Raw genomic sequence first — 20,392 nt, forward strand, 5'->3', positions numbered from 1 at the left:
ACATCACACAAAGAAATTGAATTAAATGTTCCTTGGAGCAACACTACGCGCCAAACTGTTAAAAAGTCCTTCAAAGATCTTCGTCATGGAGACAAATGTACTCAACTTTTTTGAGAATCTACCAATTTAAGTAGTTATTACCTCAAAAGAACGTGCTTGATCCACTGAGTGTTTTTAGACCAAAAAATACTGCGTACATCAATTAGAACGAAAGATACGATTACTGTAATGAGAAAAAAAGTTGAAGAAATGAGACGTCAAATTGAATGTGCACTCATAACATTCCTCAGAATCAACCAATTTGAATAGTTAAAAGCTGAAATGAAAGAACTTGATCCACTGAGTGTTCTTACGCCAAAACAAGCCCCGTATCTCAATTAGAACCAAAGATATGATTGCTTCAAAGAGAGAAAAAATTGAAAAAAAATCAAATAATTTGAGGAAGACAGAAGTTAAGTGATTTATAGAACCTGATGATAAATCTGTGCATGAATACTTTTCAGTTAAAAAAATGAAGGAAATCGACCGGATAGAATGACTGGACTGACTGACTTTAATTTTCATCATCTTTTTAATATGTAGATATCCTGGCTGGCTATAGTAAAAATTCTACACCATGTTCACTCTTGTAGCAATTTCAATTTCTGCTCAAAAAACAAACCACCTATAAAAAGCTGCAATGCAATTTCTAAGATTATAATTTTATTAATAAAGAGAATATCAATCAATGCAATTCTGAATAAGGAAAATATTTAAACAAACATATTTAAGAAAACTAATAACATGGTATAAAAACAAAGTAATATTTCCAACCCGTCAATCTTCTTTCCCATTTTGTTCTTTAAGGATGAGAAAACAATAAAGTGTAAGTACCCTTGCTACAATCAAACCAACATTACAATGCTTAATCTGTAACTCCTTACCATAGCATATGAATACTTTGGGAAAAAGAGGATGAGGTAAGATGATACCATAGGTCATTTAAAGTAGACATAGAGGTACAGTATGTGGACTTCCAGGTTATCCGCAACAGAGATGTGTACACAACTCAACACACATCCCCAACACAAAAAAATGAAACCTGTGCGTAATCAACTTGTTTTATTTAATTTGTAAAGGCAACAAAATTTACATCATATTCAGCCATATATATGGAGCCATAAATATAAAAAGTCGATACAACAAAAAAGTATACAGGGATAATAACAGTTACTAACAATGTGCTCCATGACTATCGTTTGGAGTTGAAGATACAGAGGAGGTAGTATTGTCATACTGTTTAAAATAACACAACACAACTGATGACGGACAATACCAACTAAGCACTGCATCTGTCACACCACGACATTCCACGCACGCATGCACGCACACCCACACACGCTTACTTTTGTTCTCTAATTTAAGTCAAGAAGAGAGGAATTTGTTAGAAATAAAGGGCCAGGCATTTGTTCAAGCAATTGAACAGTTGTACATTTATAAAATATACAAGCATATAAGAACCCAGCATCAAATTAACCGAACAGTTAAAAGTAAGGTCGCTACAAGACACTAGTTTGCACTTACCTAATATATAATAGCATTTTTAACGTAGAAGATTCTTCTTATTCTTCCATTCTTTTTGGGGAAAAGAGAGAGAGAGAGAAAGATACAGTTTTGGAGGGAAGCATGTTTACTTCATTCACACAATCCATTTCACATAATAATAATAATAATAATAATAATAATAATAATAATAATAATAATAATAATAATAATAATAATAATAATAATAATAATAATATTTGTGCCTCATCCATCTACATCCACTCATTCATACTTTCATTCTAAAAAAAATAAATAAATTATTAAGAATTCATTCTCTTCTTTACCAAGCTATGATTCCAAATATGACAATATTCTTTCATATTGCAACTCTTCTTTAATTCACGCAGAGAACTTCATTAATGCCAATTAATGCTCACCGCAAACAACCCTTTCCTTTCATCAAACAAGAAGAGCCTTTTTTATTTCACACCATGACTGTGTATACAACAAACCAGTACTGACTTCCCCGTTTACAATATCACCTTCTCAAAATTCTGATCTGCAAAAGATCTTGAATGGGGAAAATCAAGTATAAATAAATATATCAAATGAAGTCGCAGCAAACATTGTAAATGCATCAAAACAAGACCCATTTTGAAGACTATTTCAATATAATATTTAAACAAATTTCTTTCACTTTACTATTGTCATTTGTTAATAATTCAATTATAACAGTGCCCCATTACTTCTTAAAGTTCTGTACAATTTGTCCAAACTTTACCAGGATTGATCAATCCATAAATGCTTCAAATACAGGTTATATCTAAAATGTGCCTGAACTTTAAGGTTTTTCAATTCAAGAAAAGTTTGGAAAGAAAAATATTCTATTTAAAAATAATATTTATATTTTTTTGCATGAATTAAATCTATGGTTCCATTTTTTAGTACGAAGGAACTGAATAACAAATGATCAGTAAGGCAATACGAAGCCTCTACACAATACGTAATTCATGTGGATTTAATTGAAGTTGATCATTTCATTGATTTGTTTGAACGAATGGTGCACGGCAGCAAAATAAAAAAGTATATATGTATATAGAAAAAAATATTCCTAGCACAATATCCCAGCCCTCTTCATAAGAGCTTTTTATTAGTAACGGCTTCACTGTTCCCTTATGTTGATTGATCACAGATGAGGGAGACAGTCTGCAAAGTCTCACTATGTATAGAATTAAAAAAATGTTTCCAGATCCGTTGGCGGGCTCACCACGCTGTCTTGGCCTTCAGGCCGGTCCACACTTTAGCAAGCTATGTATGGCATACTTGGCAGCAGTCGTCTACGAGCTTCTGGTTTTAATTACTGACAAGGCTTACTGTGTGGGCTTAGAGTCAATAGCACTTCACATACTGAAACAGAAAGTAATATATATATGTACTGCAATAGATGACTATATATAAAAGCATGACAAAGTTTCCAACACTTTTAAATGAGCCAAGACAAAGAACCTTGAAAAGTCTATTACTTTCAAATGTCATTACCATTTGGTACTCAAATGACGATCTGATCGTGTGTAGCTTAGGTGTGCAGTATTTACATCCCTAAGAAAGAACAATACTTCATTTATGGTTTCCTGGCAGTGTTCAAGGCAATATAATGTGTACTAAAGGCAGGTTAATGTTATCTTGTAAGTATATCATCATTTAATACTGTTTTTAGACACAAACATTGCACCACTTTTGTGTCATAACTGGCAGCCATTTTGTTTTAACCAAAAACTGATCCATAGATAACAGTCCGAAGAAAGGCACTTAATATCACGTTTACAATCTCACCTAAAGTGTCAGCCATATTAATAGATTTTCTTGAGACTGCCATGGAAGCCATGAAGAAGACAGGCTACATTGTATGTTGCCTAGGACACAAGAGGTTACATAATTTATCCCCAGAAAGTTGAAAACGGGTTGGTGACAGGAAGGGCAACCAGCTTTAAAACTAAATAGCCAAAACCATACAAATACGACAAGTTCTACAAGATTAGACTCGGAAACTGCTAGGAGGTGCCCCAGAAGCGTCGCGCAAGGATTCTGCCTGCCCCTTGTGAAAAATGAGCGAAGGATACTGGGTCCTGAACAGGCCTAGCTAAAGAAGCAAGTTCAAGTGAGAATTCAAACCCTGAATGTTGGATCTATGATGAGGAAAGGTAGAGAGGTTGTGGATCTAATGATGATGAGGACTGGAATTGTGTGTGTTCAAGAAACTAGGTGGAAGGGTAATAAAGCAAGAGTGTTTGGCTGTGGTTTTAAGTTGCTGTACAGTGGAGCAAACAGTGCAGGCAGAAATGGTTGGAATTATCTTTTCCAATGACTTTGCAACCTGCCTGGTCAGTGTAAACAGAAGAAATGATAGAATAATTAGTGTGAAGCTGTGCCTTGGGGAAGAGTTCACAATTATAACGGCTTATACTCCACAAGTTGGTTGCAAAGAGGAAGAAAAGGCTGATTTTTGGTGAGACCCGGAAGAAGAACTTTCCAGCATAACAGCAAATGAAAAAGAATTCTTGGGTGGAGATCTGAATGGTCATGTGAGAATCAGTATGGAAGGAGAAGCATTGAGAAGAGTGCATGGAAGTTGGGGATTTGATACAAGAATGAAGAGGATGAGTGATAAATTTTGTCTTGGCTTCAGATCTGGCGATTTGTAACACCTTCTTCCAGAAAAGCAAGAGGCATCTACGGACATATAAAAGTGGAGGACAGGAAAGCTGAATAGATTTCCTCTTGTGTAGAAGAATGCATCTGAAGGAGGTAAAGAACTGCAAAGTCATACTTGGGGAAGATGTGGCTCCACAACACAGAGTGCTAGTGCTCGACTATGAATGCGCAGGGATGAAGAAAAGAGCAGTAAGGAAAATTACTCCAAGAATCAAATGGTGGAGGTTAAATGATCCAATTTTGGGAAGTGAATTCAAGGAAAAGGCGATCCAAGAAACACAGTTAGTGAAAGGTGTTCAGAAATGGTGGACAGTAAACGCTGAAGCTATCAGGAAAGTTGGTATGGAAGTTCTGGGTATGACATCTGGGAAAGGCGCTCCACTTGATACAGAAACATGGTGGTGGAACGATAAGGTCCAGAATGTGATCAAGATGAAAAAACAAGCCAAGAAAGCTGGGAAGAATCTGGAATGGCCGAAGATAGAAAACACTACAGACAAGCAAATAAAACTGCGAAAAGAACTGTTGGAAGAGCAAAGGCAATGGCATGGAATGAAGTCTACGAAAATTTTAGAGACCACAGAGGGCGAGGCAAAGCTTTTCAGAATTGCTAAGGCACGGGACAGAGCATCAAAAGATCTTACACACATCAACCAAATGAAGAATGAACAAGGAATGGTAATTCAAAATGAGAACCTAATTAAGAAGGGATGGGAGCATTTTAAAAAGCTGCTTAATGAGGAGAATGAACGGCTTGTGTTTGAAGATGGTATTCAAAATTATAATGCAACAAATGACATGCAGGATAGAGGTAACTGCTATGAAGAAAATGAAAAGTGGAAAAGCAACAGGCCTCGATGAAATTCCAGTAGAGGCCTGGAAATGCCTGGGAGAAGAGGGAATAGATATGTTGCTAAACCTATTCCAACAAATATTCCAAGAGGAAATAATGCCCAATGATTGGTGGAAGAGTACCATAATTCCCATTTTTAAAGAAAAGGGTGACATTCGGGATTGTGCAAATTACAAAGGAATAAAACTCATGTCGCACACTATGAAGATCTGGGAAAAAGTCATTGAAAGTAGGCTTAGGCAGGAGACAATAATAGGAGAAGAACAGTTTGAATTTATGCCAGGGAAAGGAACCATAGATGCCATCATTTCTTTAATACAGCTTATGGAAACACACAGAGAAAAGAAAAAAGAAGAAAGAATTAAATATGGTGTTCACTGATCTAGAGAAGGCTTATGATTGTGTGCACAGCCACGAAGTATGAAAATGCACGAGATCCAAGGAAGTACTACAGAAGTATGTGCACATCATTCAGGATATGTACCATCGGGCAAAGATGCAAGTTAGAAGCAGTGTAGGGCTAACGGAAACCTTACCAGTTGAAGTTGGTCTCCATCAAGGATCTGCACTGAGTCCCTATATCTTTGATCTGATAATGGATGTTTTCTCTGAAAGCCTTAGAGAACCAGCTCCTTAGTACATGCTTTTTGCATATGACATCGTACTATGCAGCACTAATAGAGAACAACTTAAACTAGAACACTGGAGAAACGCACTGGAGGATAGGGGTCTTAAAATCAGTCGGAATAAGACAGAACACTTGTGCCTCGGTGGAAAGGAAAATTGTAGTGTGAAAATGGATGGAAGTCAACTCTATGGAAGTAATAGTTTCAAGTACCTTGAATCAACATTATCTGATGATGGCAATCTAGACCTGGAAATTACACACCAAATTCAGGCTACCTGGTTAAATTGGAAAAGGCTGCCTGGTGTCCTTTGTGACAGGAGACTAAATGTCCAAGTGAAGGGGAGAGCATACAAAAGTGTGGTGAGACCTGCCATGATATACGGAGCAGAAACTTGGCCAATAGTAGGCCTACAATCACAAAACAAACGGCTGAATGTAGCCTAAATAAAAATGCTGCGATGGATGAGTGGTGTTACTAGGAAAGACCACATCAAGAACAGCTTCATACGAGGCAGTGTTCAGGTAACTCAAGCATCACAGAAACTTCAAGAAAGGGGGTTGCTCTGGTATGGTCACATTAAGCGCAGGGATGAGAACTGTACAGCGAGACAAGTGCTTGACTTGGTGGTGAAGGGCAGGAGGGAGAGAGGCAGACATAGAAGAAGATGGATGGACTGCGTGCGGGAACACTTCACAGGAAAGCAGTTAACCGAAGACACCATTTGGGACCGAGGGAAATGGAAAAAACTTGTCAAAAACATCGACCCCGCATGAGCATGAGAAGAAGAAGAAGTCCAAAGTTTATACATTTTGCTACCTTCACTAGAACTGAATATATACTTGTAAGAAACGAAATAACAAAAAATGAACAATCAATTGGAGAAGAAAGTGGAAAGTTTGCGTAAAACTGAGAAATAACCTACGTTCATAAAATTACATTTTCTTTTCTTGAATAGGTTCCCTTAACTATACAACTGCCTGTTTTCATACTCTTTGTATTGCTATTATTGACTTGATGTTACAATCAATATTACACTAGTCTCTCAAAAAAGTATGGTACAAACTAGGAATGGGGAAGGAGCTGTTCGGTTCGGAGCAAGTACTGTGACGTCATTACTCGGTTAAACAGAGTACAGAACCAAGTGCAACTTTATAGCGGTAAATTTAAACTTTATATTGACCTTCTACGCTACATTTTACATTCATGAAAGAAGATTATCAATTATTATCAGTGGTACAATGCTCCATACTATCAATTATTGGCTATTAGCACAATTTTTGTAATGTAATATAAATTTAACAGAAAACGTAACCGTGTAATTACAACTCTGTGCTTAATATGAGGCATATCAAGTAGTCATAAATAAAGAAATAAACATACAAATGAATGAATACAATATTAATGCAGATGGATAAACGTACCATATTCCATAACTGACGAAACGAAATCTAGTGCTTTGAAATGTGCCTAAACTCATATAATGTCAAACATTTCATTTATAACTATGTGGTAAGGAGTTAAATGGGAAGTATCATTAGTGTCCTGTATTGAATGAACAGGTGTTATAGATGAGGAATTTCCATTCAGAAATAGAGTTTCAGCTCGTTTTGCAGAAAGCGACGACCTTCGGTCTGAAATAATTTGTCCAGCACATGAAAACACCTATGCGGGCACAGATGTAGCAGGTACGCTAAGGTAAGCAAGAGCAGTTCACTTAAGGGTCAATGAATATTGAAATTTCACGACCGCATTGTAATCGAAATCGACTTTCAACAAATTAGGCCGTGTTACGTACATTTAAAACCTGTCGAAGATATGTTCAGTACAGAAAAAATATGGCCAACCGGACACCAGTGGGATCCAAACCCACAACCTCCTGAGTTCACGTTGGTAGTTCTACCAATGAGCTATGGTGGCCTAGTTCCTTTTTGTTCTGTTGGAAAGGATCTAAGCTACAACCCTCAGTGATTGCATGTCTTTGCATACAAAAGTAGCCAAACTCCTATGCAACTTATTTTTATTCCTGCACTGTCTCATCCAAACGTAGGAATGGAATTACTTTTACGATGTGCAACTGTATTTGTACCATGTCCTTATGATGCGCCCGTTTTATGTGATTCCATAAATTTGACGTTCCTCCACCTGTACAATAGATTTGATTGCAAATTTTACAAGTAGCGGATTTTCTACTTGGACAACTAGTAAAATACCGCCATGCATGGGAGGACTGTCATGGCATTATTGCTTCTTTCTTATTATAAATATCGGTAGAAAATATAGCACAACAGCTTTAAACAAAGATATATGTAGTATAAGGAAACACAAATAGAACAGATGTCTCAGTCTGGAATCTGAACAACAGCACAGTGGTGTTGCGAGAGTAGCCTGGCTCAAAGGTTTACTGAAGCACCCAGAGCACTATACAGAGCATTAGAGTTGATCTTGACCTTAAGATTAATACAGGCTGAAGATGCCCACAACTAGGGCGAAACATGGCCCTAACTGGTGTTTTTAATTCATGCAGAATTTAACCACTAAAAATATATATTTGTATTGAAAAGGTGGACACAATCATTTTAATCTTGAAAGAGTTTACTTATTGAATCGGTGCTCCGCTGTGATGTCACGTAAACCTGAAGAACCAAGTTACTCTTCAGTTCACTCGCTCCGTCCCCACCACTAGCACAAACTAAAATAGATGGGTTGTATTAATTTCGTAACGCTGAATTCAAAAATGAATTTAGTTTTGCCATAGCGCATCTGGTTAAATGGCAATTGTACAATATATTTTCACATTACGTAAACTTTCGATACTTAGTACTGATTAAATTATGCATGCAGAGTGGAGAGAGAAAAGATGCAAACTAAACAAGTTAGCAAGCAAAGTAAATAATACATAAATTGAAAGCTTTCTCACATTTACTCAGTTGTATTTTTCCGTTTCCTGTAGAATTTGTGTGTTTTTGAAGTTCATGATTGCTCTCTGGAAGGGTCGTCATGCCCAATCAATCAACAGTAAGCGGCCATCATATTTACAACCCAACGTCCCTGGTAGCGCCGTTCTGCATCTTTGAGATCCTGGTGGAACCTCTCCCCTTTCTCTTCACTTACAGAGAAATTTGGAGGGTAGTAGTCCAGATGCGACGCTAAGAAATAGAGCTTTAGGCTCATATTACAATCGGTTTGGTTAAACTTGTCCAACATGTTTCTTACAATTTATTTGTATAGAGGATCCTTGATGCTGACAAGAAATTTTGCATTCCATGCATCTTCCTCAATTCTGGTCATTGTTTGTGAAATTTTTGTCCATCAATTTACGAATCTGTGGTCCATCAAATATCATTCAACATCATTTCCCCTTATCCAGCACCTGCCGGGTCGAGGTATTTATGGTACTTCTCCATCTTCCTTTTCCCTTCAACCATTCTTCTTCCACGATCTTGTCCCAGTCTAAATTTCGTCTTCCTATGCCGCTCTTCACCAATTCAATCCATCTTGTTCTATGTTTTCCTCTTGCTCTCTTGCCCTCGCACTTTGCCTCCAACAACTGTCTTGGAATTCTATTCTCCTCCATCCTCTTTATATGTCCAAACCACCTTAGTTTATTCTTTTCAACTCTCTCATTTAGCCTTCCTATCCCAACTTCATTCCTAACAACTTAATTTCTCAATCTGTCTTTCCTTGTCTTTCCTATCATACTTCTTAGGAATTTCATCTCACTGGCTTGAATTCTCCTCCCTTACCTGCTAGTCAAAGTCAAAGTCTCAGCTGCATAAGTCAGGATGGGTACATAGTAAATTTTGTACATTATCTCTTTACTTTTCCTTGGTACTTCTTTGCTCCAAACAAGTTTTTGTACACTTTGGTAGAATGCAATACTCTGCTGTACCCTACTGCTAATCTCCATGCCCACCCTAGCATTTTGCATTAATTCACTTCCCAGGTATTTACAGCTGTCCACGATTTCCAGACTCTGACTTCCAATTTTCACAGTGCCCTTTCCTCTATTTTCCCCTCTCAACACCATAGTCCTGCTTTTCTCTGTACTGATTTTCATTCCATATTTCTCAATTTTTTTGTTCAGTACATCTAGTTGTTGTTGCAATTCCTTGCTGTCCTTTCCCCAGATCACAACATCTGCAAATAGCAGTATCTTCATCTCTTTATCTCTATAGGCTTCCTTTGTTTACTTTACAATTTCGTCCATGACCATAATAAAGAGGTGACAGCACACTCCCCTGTCTTAGTCCAGTCTTATTCTTAAACCATTCTGTCTTTCCAACTGGGGTCAGTACTCTGCTAACACAGTTGTTGTACATTGCTTGCACCATTTCCAACATTTCTCTTCCGAGTCCCTTTTTAATCATGGTTTCCCAAACTCTCTCTGGATACACTATCACATGCCTTTTCTATATCTATAGAAGTCATGACCAGATCCTTTCCATATTATCAGTTCTTTTCCATCAGCTGTCTCATGCTAAACTGGATCCACCGTAGATTTTAACTACCTGAGATATAAGTGTGATTCCTCTATAGTTACTACAAACTTTCTTGTCCCCTTACTTGAACACTAGTATTATTATCCCTTTTTTCCAGTCTTCTGATACACATTTGTGTTTCCACATACACTTTAGTAGTCGATACAACCATTGCATACCAACTGGTCCAGCAGCCTTTATCATTTCCACACTGATTTCATCCATCCCTGTTGCTTTTCCCACCTTCATCTTTTGTACCGCTAACTCCACCTCCCGCATTGTTATATCATCCTCTGTTGTAGAGTCCTCACACTGTATTGCTTCTATCTCCCCTGCACAGTTGTTCACATTCAATAGCTTATCAAAATATTCCTTCCATCTTCTCTATCTCTTCTGGGTGTGTTAACAGTTCTCCACCTTCCTTTTTCACTAGCTTTGTGATAACTCTTTCTGTCCTCTTACTTCTTATAAGTCCATACAACATCATTTTATTGCCACTTACATCTGCTTGCATTATTTGTGTAAATTCTTCCCAATTCCTCTTCTTCTTCTACCACCTTCTTACATCTCCGTTTACTGTTTAGATACTTCCTTTTGCTTTCTTCTGTTTGATCTCTGTTCCATTCTCGCCAGGCTGTCTTTTCTTTCAACACTTTCCTCACTTCCTCATTCCACCACGGTGTCTTTTCTTTCACTCTTGTAGATGTTCTGCCACAAGCACTCTCTGCTGCACTAACAAATGCCTTTTTTAAAACTGGCCCACACCTCTTCTACTTTTTCCACTTCAGTAACTGGGATTTGTTGCTTCAATCTCTCTTGAAAATCTTCCTGTACATTTTTGTCTTTCAATTTCCATACTTATATTTTGCTTTCTCTTATCTTTTAGTTTTTCCATTTTCCCAACAGTAATTTTGCCACCACAACTCTATGGTCCCCATCAAATGCTTCTCCTAGTAAAACTGTCATATCCATCAACTTCCTGCGATTTGTCCTTTCCACCAAAAAGTAGTCAATTTCTGATTTCATTGTTCTATCACCCCACCCATATTTTGTAATTTTCCTGCTGTTTTTCTTTCGAAACCATGTATTCCCCACTATAAGTCCATTCCTTTCACAGAATGTCCACTAGTTCCTTTCCTTTGTGATTCTTTTTCTCATATCCATATGGTCCCATGACTTCTTCCTTTCTTCGTCTCTCGTTTCCAACCTATGCAATCAGATCTCCCATAATAACCACTTCCATATCTGAAATTTCTCTTGCTAATTTCTCCAGGAATCCTACAATACCTTCTTCCCTGTTTCCCATCTGTGGTACATACACTTGTATGAAGTCCATCACTTCATTCTTGATCCTTAGTCTAATCTTCATTATTCTGACACTCACATATTCTATCACTTCAACATACTCCTCCAATTGCTTCGAAATGATTAGTCCCACTCTGTTTATTGTCTCTTGGCCATCACTCCAGTATAATGTGTATCCTTTTCTCAATTTCTTCCTTCCGTTACCTTTCTATTTCACTTCACTCAGCCCTATCATTCCCACCTTCTCCTTCTTCATGAAATCTACTACTTCCTCCGCCTTTCCTGTAAGGGTCATAAGATTTACTATAGCCATCTTAATGTTGGTTACTGGTCGCCCAGTGCCCCAAGAAATGCACGTTGCTTTAAGCAGGGGATGCCCTAGCCTTTTCCAAGGTTGATTTCCTGGTACCATACCGTATTTAGGCTATTATTACGATGGGGTTGCCACTCCCAAAAGGCATTTTATACCTACTGTCAGGTGTTATTTTAGGCCACTCCACTGGAGTGCATACGCCTTCTGTAGCCGCTCCTCTGCAGTACAGACACTATAAGTTTCCCTCTTCCGCGACCGATGCTGTACCGAAGTCCACCTTCTCCGCCACTGATGCCGTTGGGGTCTTCACCAATACCCTGAGCTTGGGCCCTCCAATTTGTGACAACTGGAGAGAGGGTGTCCCAGTATTTTAAAGCCGCCAGGAACTGGGCTGCCTGTCGGTCCGCGGGTTGTATTGGGTATTTCAACCAGCCCTACTGAATTGTAAGGTCCCCCTATCCACCACCTGGGGACGCGGCCTCTAGAGGTTAGCAGACTCCCCCAAGGTCCATCCAATACTCCTTTGATTTTTGCATCTGATAATGTGGAAGATTTTGTATATACCTATTTGAAGCATGGACTGTTTTTGCCTAATGCCTTAACATACCGTTTCATCATTCCCAATCTGATGTGCATGGATGGAAGTAACAAAGTCCCTCAACACAGGTACTGCATACAATATGAGGCGAGAGAGATTTGTCTTGATCTTAAACTTTCAATTGAAAGTAAGAAAAAGAAAGTTTCTTCACAAATTATTCTATTTGACGCACCTTGGATTTGAACACACAGGATCAATTCCACAAATGTAGCAAAACTTTTGAGAACTGTGTTTACACTGCCTTCTGTGCACCGATACTAGCCATGATGGCCTTACTTCGGCCCTCCCTTATGTCTTGATCTGCCATCTTTACAGACAGGAATAACCACACGTTTCCCTCCCTTGATGCATAACATACTATTATTCCAAAGTGAGCTGTGTGAGAACATCTCTCAACATTACATCTTATGAACGCAGATACTATAAAACAGAATTGCATCAAAACTACACGTGATACGAAAAAAATTACATTTTTGGACTCTGCAACGATGTCCATTTTTTTAAAAAAAACCTTCATGGCCGATTGCAGAAACGATTACTAGTTTTAAGCCTTAGACAACATCTAAATCGAGCGCAATCTTCCATTGCATAAACAATGTTCACCCGATGTTTAACTAGACATCGTTTAAAGTTTCAATATTGGTTTGAAAATGGAGATAGAAGTATATTTCATGCAACTTTTGGCTTGTCGCAACCAATGAAATTCTTCGCTGCATGCACCGAACGCCAGTCAGCTGTTTGTCTTCCTACACATCTATATATATAAAATAAGAGTTTTGTCTGTACATTGCTCAGAATTTGAAAAGAATGGTATTTCTGCATCGGTCATGTCCACAGTAACAAGAAAATGTACTTTTTACTTTTCCGTAATTTCTGTCTGTCTGTCTGTATGTACACGCATCACGAGAAAACGGCTGAAGAGAATTTAATGAAAATCGGTATGTAAAGTCGGGGGATGAGCCGCTACAATCTAGGCTATAAATAATTTTATTCACGCCGAGTGAAATGGTAGTTTAGGGGAAGGCCTTAAATTTAATTCTCGAATATTAATATTATTAGCAGTCCTATCGATAAATACGATATAACTAAAGTTATACAGAATTAAATTTCCAATCAATTATGTCTTATACATTTTTACCGTACTGGCTCTGATAACACAGATATTAATGAATTGGTATTTTTGTTGCTAAGTCCTTATCAACGCCTAGCCACGAGAAAATGGGTTAACAGAATTTAATGAAAACCGCTGTATAGAGTCGGGAAATAAGAAACTACAGTCTAGGCTGTAAATAATTTTATTCGCCCGAGATGAAATGGTAGTTTAGGGGAAGGCGCCTAAAATTTAATTTTTAAATACCGGTACCTATGTTATTGGTGCTATTGAAAAGTACTACATAACAAAAGTTATAGACAATACAATTTCCGATCATTTATGTTTCATTCAGTTTTACTGTACCGACTATGATAAGAGTGGTATTTCAGAAGGCCTACAATATCATTGTTTGTTACTGATCAACAATAACTTTACATTGACCATTGTTTGTTGTGATGTTCTTCGTTTCTTATGATCCCGCAACGTGTACACTACCTAGCCTAGAATTCTGTATACAATGTAGAATTCTGTAGCGAAGCACGGGTACATCAGCTAGTTACTCAAATCTGCCTAAGCATGAGCATGACTTGCCCGCAGATATCTCATAATATTATCAACACGCCACCGTACGGGAAGAGTAGCTTTGATTATAGCATTGTTACAAGTGAGTATAATCTACTCATTGACAAGGGGAAGATGAAGCAACAGTAATGTGTAACCGAGTGTGTTGTACGGGCCATATAGATGTAGCTTGCATTCTGAAGATCGTAGGTTCGAAACCCATCATCGGCAGCCCTGAAGATTGTTTTCCATAGTTTCCCTATTTTTACACCTGGCAATAACTAGGGCTGTTATTATGATCACAGCTGTTCTTCCCTAGTCCTCCCCTTTAAACAATGATCACCACCATCACCACCACTTACCTTTTCCTATCTGATAGTTGCCAAAAACTTAACGATTATATACGGTATATGAGAACCACATACAACCTACTTTTTAGTTTTCACTATTATGTGTGTTTACTTGGCAGTAAATATAAGTGAATCCCTCCTGGTTGATGTATGCGACAGCCTCTGATGATCAGGACACGTAATTCCAATACGTATGTAGTCAAAGTGACCTGTAATTCCATGTAAATTACCCCATGTATATAATAAAATATATCGGTTTAACCGTGGACATTGTCTAAACAATGTTTCTGCAATCGGCCCACAGTATTTTCTATTTTACCACAAAATCATGTTGGCTGGTGGTATGTTTCTTGTAGTAATCTTGAACAGTTTTCTCCTGTACATGCCAATAAAGTAACCAGATGAATAGTAGTTTGTGAAGAGTTGTGATCACAATGGAAATTGTCAAGCATACAAATAATCCAAAACGAGAAGGAACAGTCTCATGAAACAGGTGACCACATTCATGTAAACAGTAAGGTGGCTATTACTAAGATGAATCAATTCAACAGCAATGATAAGACTGCTTCAGTGACCTAATTACTATAATTCCTATCACACACAACCAGCCTAAAAAAGATATGGAGAATACTGACTTCTGCAATGCACTGTGCACATTTCATGCAAATGTAGAGGGAAAAAATTAGTTAAACAGTTCACGTTACAAAGGTAAAATTAAGCATATCCTCCTAATTCAATACATCATATAATTCCATCATTAGATGGAGTAATCAAATGCAAACATGTTTCGGCTAGTATGAGCCATCTGTGAAAAAAAGGGGGGAGGGGGTTGAAATAATTTACATAATACAAGCTAAAACTGTGCCAAAAAATATAAGGAAGGAACAAATGAAAAAACAAGAGAGACACATTACAGAAATGAAAACAGCACAATATACAATATTTACATCATATGAAGCAAAAAATAACTCGCTGCGATAAAATTCAGTGAAAACAGGGGTTAAGACAAAACATAACTGAATCTAAAAACCGTGTTAACCTCAGAAGAAAAGAAATGAAAACAAATGATACAGATGGAAACGAACAATAAGTGCACATAGCGAGGTTCCGGACCTCTTAGTTTACAAAATTTTGGTTTTATAACAATTCAAAACAGGATGAAATCACCGTGTCGAAAATTCAGGCCAAAAGTCAGCCTTTGTAGAAACACCATCACATCGAATGGCTAGGAGGGGAGCGGGAGCGAAAAAGTTTGAGAAACCAAGCCTGAGATAACGTGTAGGCGAAATGCATGTCACAAGTGATGGAAAAACGCCGATGAAATTTAAAACTTTAGAACAGCAGCATTCTCAATATCTTCTCAATCTAGTGGTCCCGTTCTCGATTATTGTTTCACTATGTTGGCTGGTTTGTTTGCCTTATTTTATTAAAGGGTCGGGTGGACCGCGACAAAAATTGAGAAGCTATTTTAGAGAAGATGACAAATGCATGGTGAACTGTAAGTGACCTAGCGGAAACCGTGAATGAAGTTCCAATCTGTAATGGAAAAAATTATGTGTGAGAAAATTGGGCTGATAAGTATAAAGTGTAAAATGGGTGTGAAGAAAGCTTTAAACTTACGGTGTTTAGAAGGTGATTGTCCTCTCAAAACCATCTGGCCTTCTCAAAGTAACGGTCCCGTTTGTACAATCGAGTCTATTGTTGGCTCAGCTGTGTTTGCGAGGATGGAAGGAGCGGAGGGGAATATGGTGATGCAGGGCTGGTGAGGAGAGGGTGGGAAGGGGGGGAGTGGTGGTGAGTTGGGGAGATGGAGGTGGGGTTTGTTTATGTAACGGAAGTTCTGACAAATATATGGAATGAATGTTTAAAGTAGAATGTTCTTTTTTTTCGTTGATTTCATTTAAATTGTTAGGGGTTCATAAACTGATCTAAATCGATGTGGATGCTCTCGAGAACGTTGAGCAAGGTGCCTTTTTGCTCATAATGCAAGATTTTCAGATCTTTATCTATTGAAGTGTATTTGTGGCGGATTAAGCTGCTACATAAAGCCACACCTACAGCCTATCAGTCAAATTATCCACACATTCAACACTTTAACAGTAATCGTTAATAGGATGAACATAATAGGAGTGTACTTCACGCCCAATACAGATCCTGAGGTCATAATAGATGAACTGCGGAAGACACTGGAGAATACAAATAATAACAAACCAACCCTGTTACTTGGTGACTTGAACTGCCGCGTAGACAAATGGGATACAAAGACCCAAGCGATCACAGACTTTCTTCTAGACTACCAGATAAGACTACTAAACAGGAAGAATGATTACACATATATTGCTCCAAACGGTAGCACAACTGACTTGATCTTATCAAATGTAGGACACACACAGGTGAAGACCGAAAAAGAAGCAATCAGAAAACACCTTCCAGTAATAGTGGAAATACAATTAAGTAATGAAACACTGCGTCAGTCAGGAGAACCCCCTAAGCAGAGTGTCTGTAGACATATAAATGAAGAAAGATGGCAAAAGAGCAGAGAAGTGATTCCAACAATCATGCATATGATAGGGCTGGAGAACCTGGATGGAGAGAGACAATTCAGCATTCTTCCACTATATTACCTTCATTTGATCGCACTGCAAAGCCATGGTTTGATAAGGAATATTACATCATGAGACAATCAACGTTACATTTACTTCACTCTGCTAGGGTATATGGTATGGACGCGCTAATGAAATATGCTGAGAAACGTTGGAAATATAGAATTCTACTAAAGGAAAAGAAAACAAATTATGATTTATATATAGAACAGAAGTTATTATTCAAGGCAGAAGCAAAGCCTTATACAATCTTAAGTACTCAAAGAATCAGGCATCAACTCCTCTCGTAAACATGTCGCAAAGGGAGTCACATTTTTGTCATCTTCTTGGAGAAACGAACATAAGGACAAACAGCTTCACTCCACAACTGACAAACATCCATGACACGAGCCCAATCACAACAGCCAACTTATAAGCAAAGGGAAAAATAACAAACCGGCTGAACCTGATGGTATTTATATAAAATATTTAAAAGACACACTCCATGACCTGCTAGATCCGCTAACATGCCTATTCAATGAATGCCTAAAACGTAAGTCAATTCCAGAACAATGGAGGAAGACTCATAATTGTGATATACAAAGGAAAAGGGAAGAAGGATCCAAACTCTTACAGGGGAATTGCCCTGGAAAATGTTATGTTTAAAACCTTCTCTAAACTCCTTCTAAGACAGATGAAACAAAGTCTCCCCATTGAATCAATTAGGCTGTACACCAGGGAAATCAACTCTACAGGCTGTGCAGGATCTTGTGCAAGAAATAATAACGACCTTAGCGCAACCTGGTAGATCGCTGTATGCAATCTATATGGACTATTCTAAGGCATTTGACAGTATTAACAGCAGGATACTTATCCATAAGTTGGAAAACATATTAGGCACTTCCAATAGTGAATTAGAAACACTGAAATCGATTTTAAATGTGAACTGCGTAACAATCTATGATGGCATCACCATATCGAGAGTATCACTCAAACCAAGGGTGTTCTAGATGGGGATCCGATGAGTCCAGTTCTCTTTAATGTAATGACCTCGGATATTGGGCTATCTATGGACTCAAGGTCAGTCAAACTGCTTATGTATACAGATGACATGGTCATTCTCTCAAGATACCGTGAGGACCTACAAACTGCCATGGAGAACATTAGGGCATGGGCGAAAGATAATTCTATGGAAATAAATAGTTCCAAAACAAAGGCTATGAAATTTAGAAGGGGAGGAAGGATATCTAATATGTATCAACTAAAATGTGGAGAAGAACCTTTAGAATTTGTATCCAATTTCAAATACCTGGGTGTCATATTACAAACTACTGGAACTGCTTTCTCCTACATTTACAGGAGTGAGCAACGGCAGCAACGAAAGTCTCATTTGACATCCCCAAATTCTGAAACGTATCCCTATCAACAGCGATGAAATTATTCAAAATTAAACTTATGCCGACTGCCACATATGGTATTCAATTAATTTAGCCTTACTTGTCGGTGAACAACCTTAGGAAGCTAGAAAGCGTCGAAGTGAGATTTATTAAGAGAGCTCTCTCAATATCAAAATTCTCAAGAAATAGCTACACCTATAAAATAGCGTAGAAAATCTCCTTCATGGAAGACAAAGCACATTTTTGATCTACCGGAAATGCATGCATATAAAACTATCGAGGAGAGACTGAAAAAAAGCCAACGAGATACCCCAAGAAATAATGGAGACTGATGCAATGAAGTCAGAAATTCGGAAGGGACCGAATTTCAAACTTACGACACTTACGATTCGCTGAGCGCGGGTTTCATGGAAGGATCTGCCAGACTGAGGCATTCCATGAACCCAAGGAGGATTGAGTTTGCAAGAAATGCAATAATCCATGCTCTAAATACCATTTAGTGGAATGTGTAAACAGACCTCAAACTCTAATCACAGAAATGACAGAGTGGTGAAAAACTTGATTGTACACATTGTGTTTAATAAATTAATTACATCTGTGGCTGGATGCTTTATAATGTTCACTCATAGCTGAAAAACGATTATATTTGATAGCGTTGCTATGTTTGGTGTATCTTATGATAAGATTGCAGCCTGTTTGACCTCCGGAGTTTACAAATTAGAATGCCAATCCTGTAATTCCAGCTCATCGTGCCGCCATTTTTGTTTACATTGAGTGTGACATTCCCGCGATACGTACGTCATATTTCCAAAGGCATATAAACTACTAACCAAAGATCATTAAATATTGACACAGAGCAATCTTTTCTAAATACTCCGTGCTAAGAGCGACAGTAGTTAACTCTAAAAGTCACGAAGAGATAGCAGAGAAATACGCTCCTAAAACCCACGTATGACCTAGTACTATACATGACGGAATGCAATTCTTTTTCACTACAACTTAATATGATATATTAAGGAGGGGGTTTATTCAATTGACAGGGATATTTAAGAAAAAGTACTCTAGGTACCAGGGTGATTCCATAAATAAAGCAAAAGATTTTACTCCACCTACACATTTTAAATTATTTCTTTACAATCTTTCAACATAGTGTCCCCCTCTTCTCAATGACCAAAGGACTTATTATTCCCTCCAAAGCATCACCAAATTTCATGTGTTGAATAGCTTGGGTAAAGTCGAAGTCTAGTGGACTGACGTTTGAGCTATGGGGGCAAGTGAGGTAACACTTTCCATCTGCATTCACGCAGCTTAGTGGTCACAACATTCTAATGTGCGGATGAACATTTTTCTGTGCAGGTATTCCATGAAGCAAAAGTAATACACTGATGTGACATGGTACTTTGTCATGATATTTCTTTTATGATTGTAAGCAAAAAGTTTGCTTCACCTTTGCGATCATCAAAATGCTTTTGGTCACTGGGAAGAAGCAGCTCTCAACTACTTAGACTGTACATTCAACTCCGGCTTGAAGTCTCTAATCCATATTTATCAAGGGCAACAATTCACACAAGAAAGCTTGAACTTCAATGCCAAATCTTTGTTTCAGCAACTTTGCAATGTGTACATGTTTTTGCTTCTGTTCAGCAGTCAAGCAATGAGGGAGCCATTATCAACCAATTTTTTCTTTAAATCATTTGTCAAAGTTCAGAATACCGACAATGGTGAAATCCCCTTGGCTTCGAAAGTTCCTCGCATGTTAAACGGCAATCTCCCTGAAGACCATTCGCCACAAAGTGAAGTTTCACTCTTTGTTCATCTGTTGATGTTTTAGGCCTTCCGTATTCCATATACTCTGGTACGACCAACACTAAAACAAGTAGCCCAACGAGAAACTGTACTATGGTCAACTGAGAACTTGCCACAAACCACACTCTATGCACAGTGAATGTCTACCATTTTAAGTTTTGATCATAATGTACAACCTTCAACCATCAAGT

The 20,392-nt window shown here is 38.0% G+C and overlaps 1 protein-coding gene across 4 annotated transcripts in view; it reads right to left on the minus strand.

The window, feature by feature from the left end:
* Positions 1 to 1,084: 1,084 nt before the first annotated feature.
* tws (protein phosphatase 2 regulatory subunit tws) overlaps positions 1,085 to 20,392 on the minus strand; it is a 905,968-nt gene continuing 886,660 nt past the window's right edge. For all 4 annotated transcript variants that reach the window (XM_067151365.2, XM_067151366.2, XM_067151367.2 and 1 more), the window contains one exon: positions 1,085 to 2,931. The gene's annotated coding sequence lies outside the window, so the exon portion shown is untranslated. The remainder of the gene's footprint in view (positions 2,932 to 20,392) is intronic.

This window comes from Anabrus simplex, chromosome 7 (assembly GCF_040414725.1).
Source record: "Anabrus simplex isolate iqAnaSimp1 chromosome 7, ASM4041472v1, whole genome shotgun sequence".
Classification (NCBI taxonomy): Eukaryota; Metazoa; Arthropoda; class Insecta; order Orthoptera; family Tettigoniidae; genus Anabrus; species Anabrus simplex.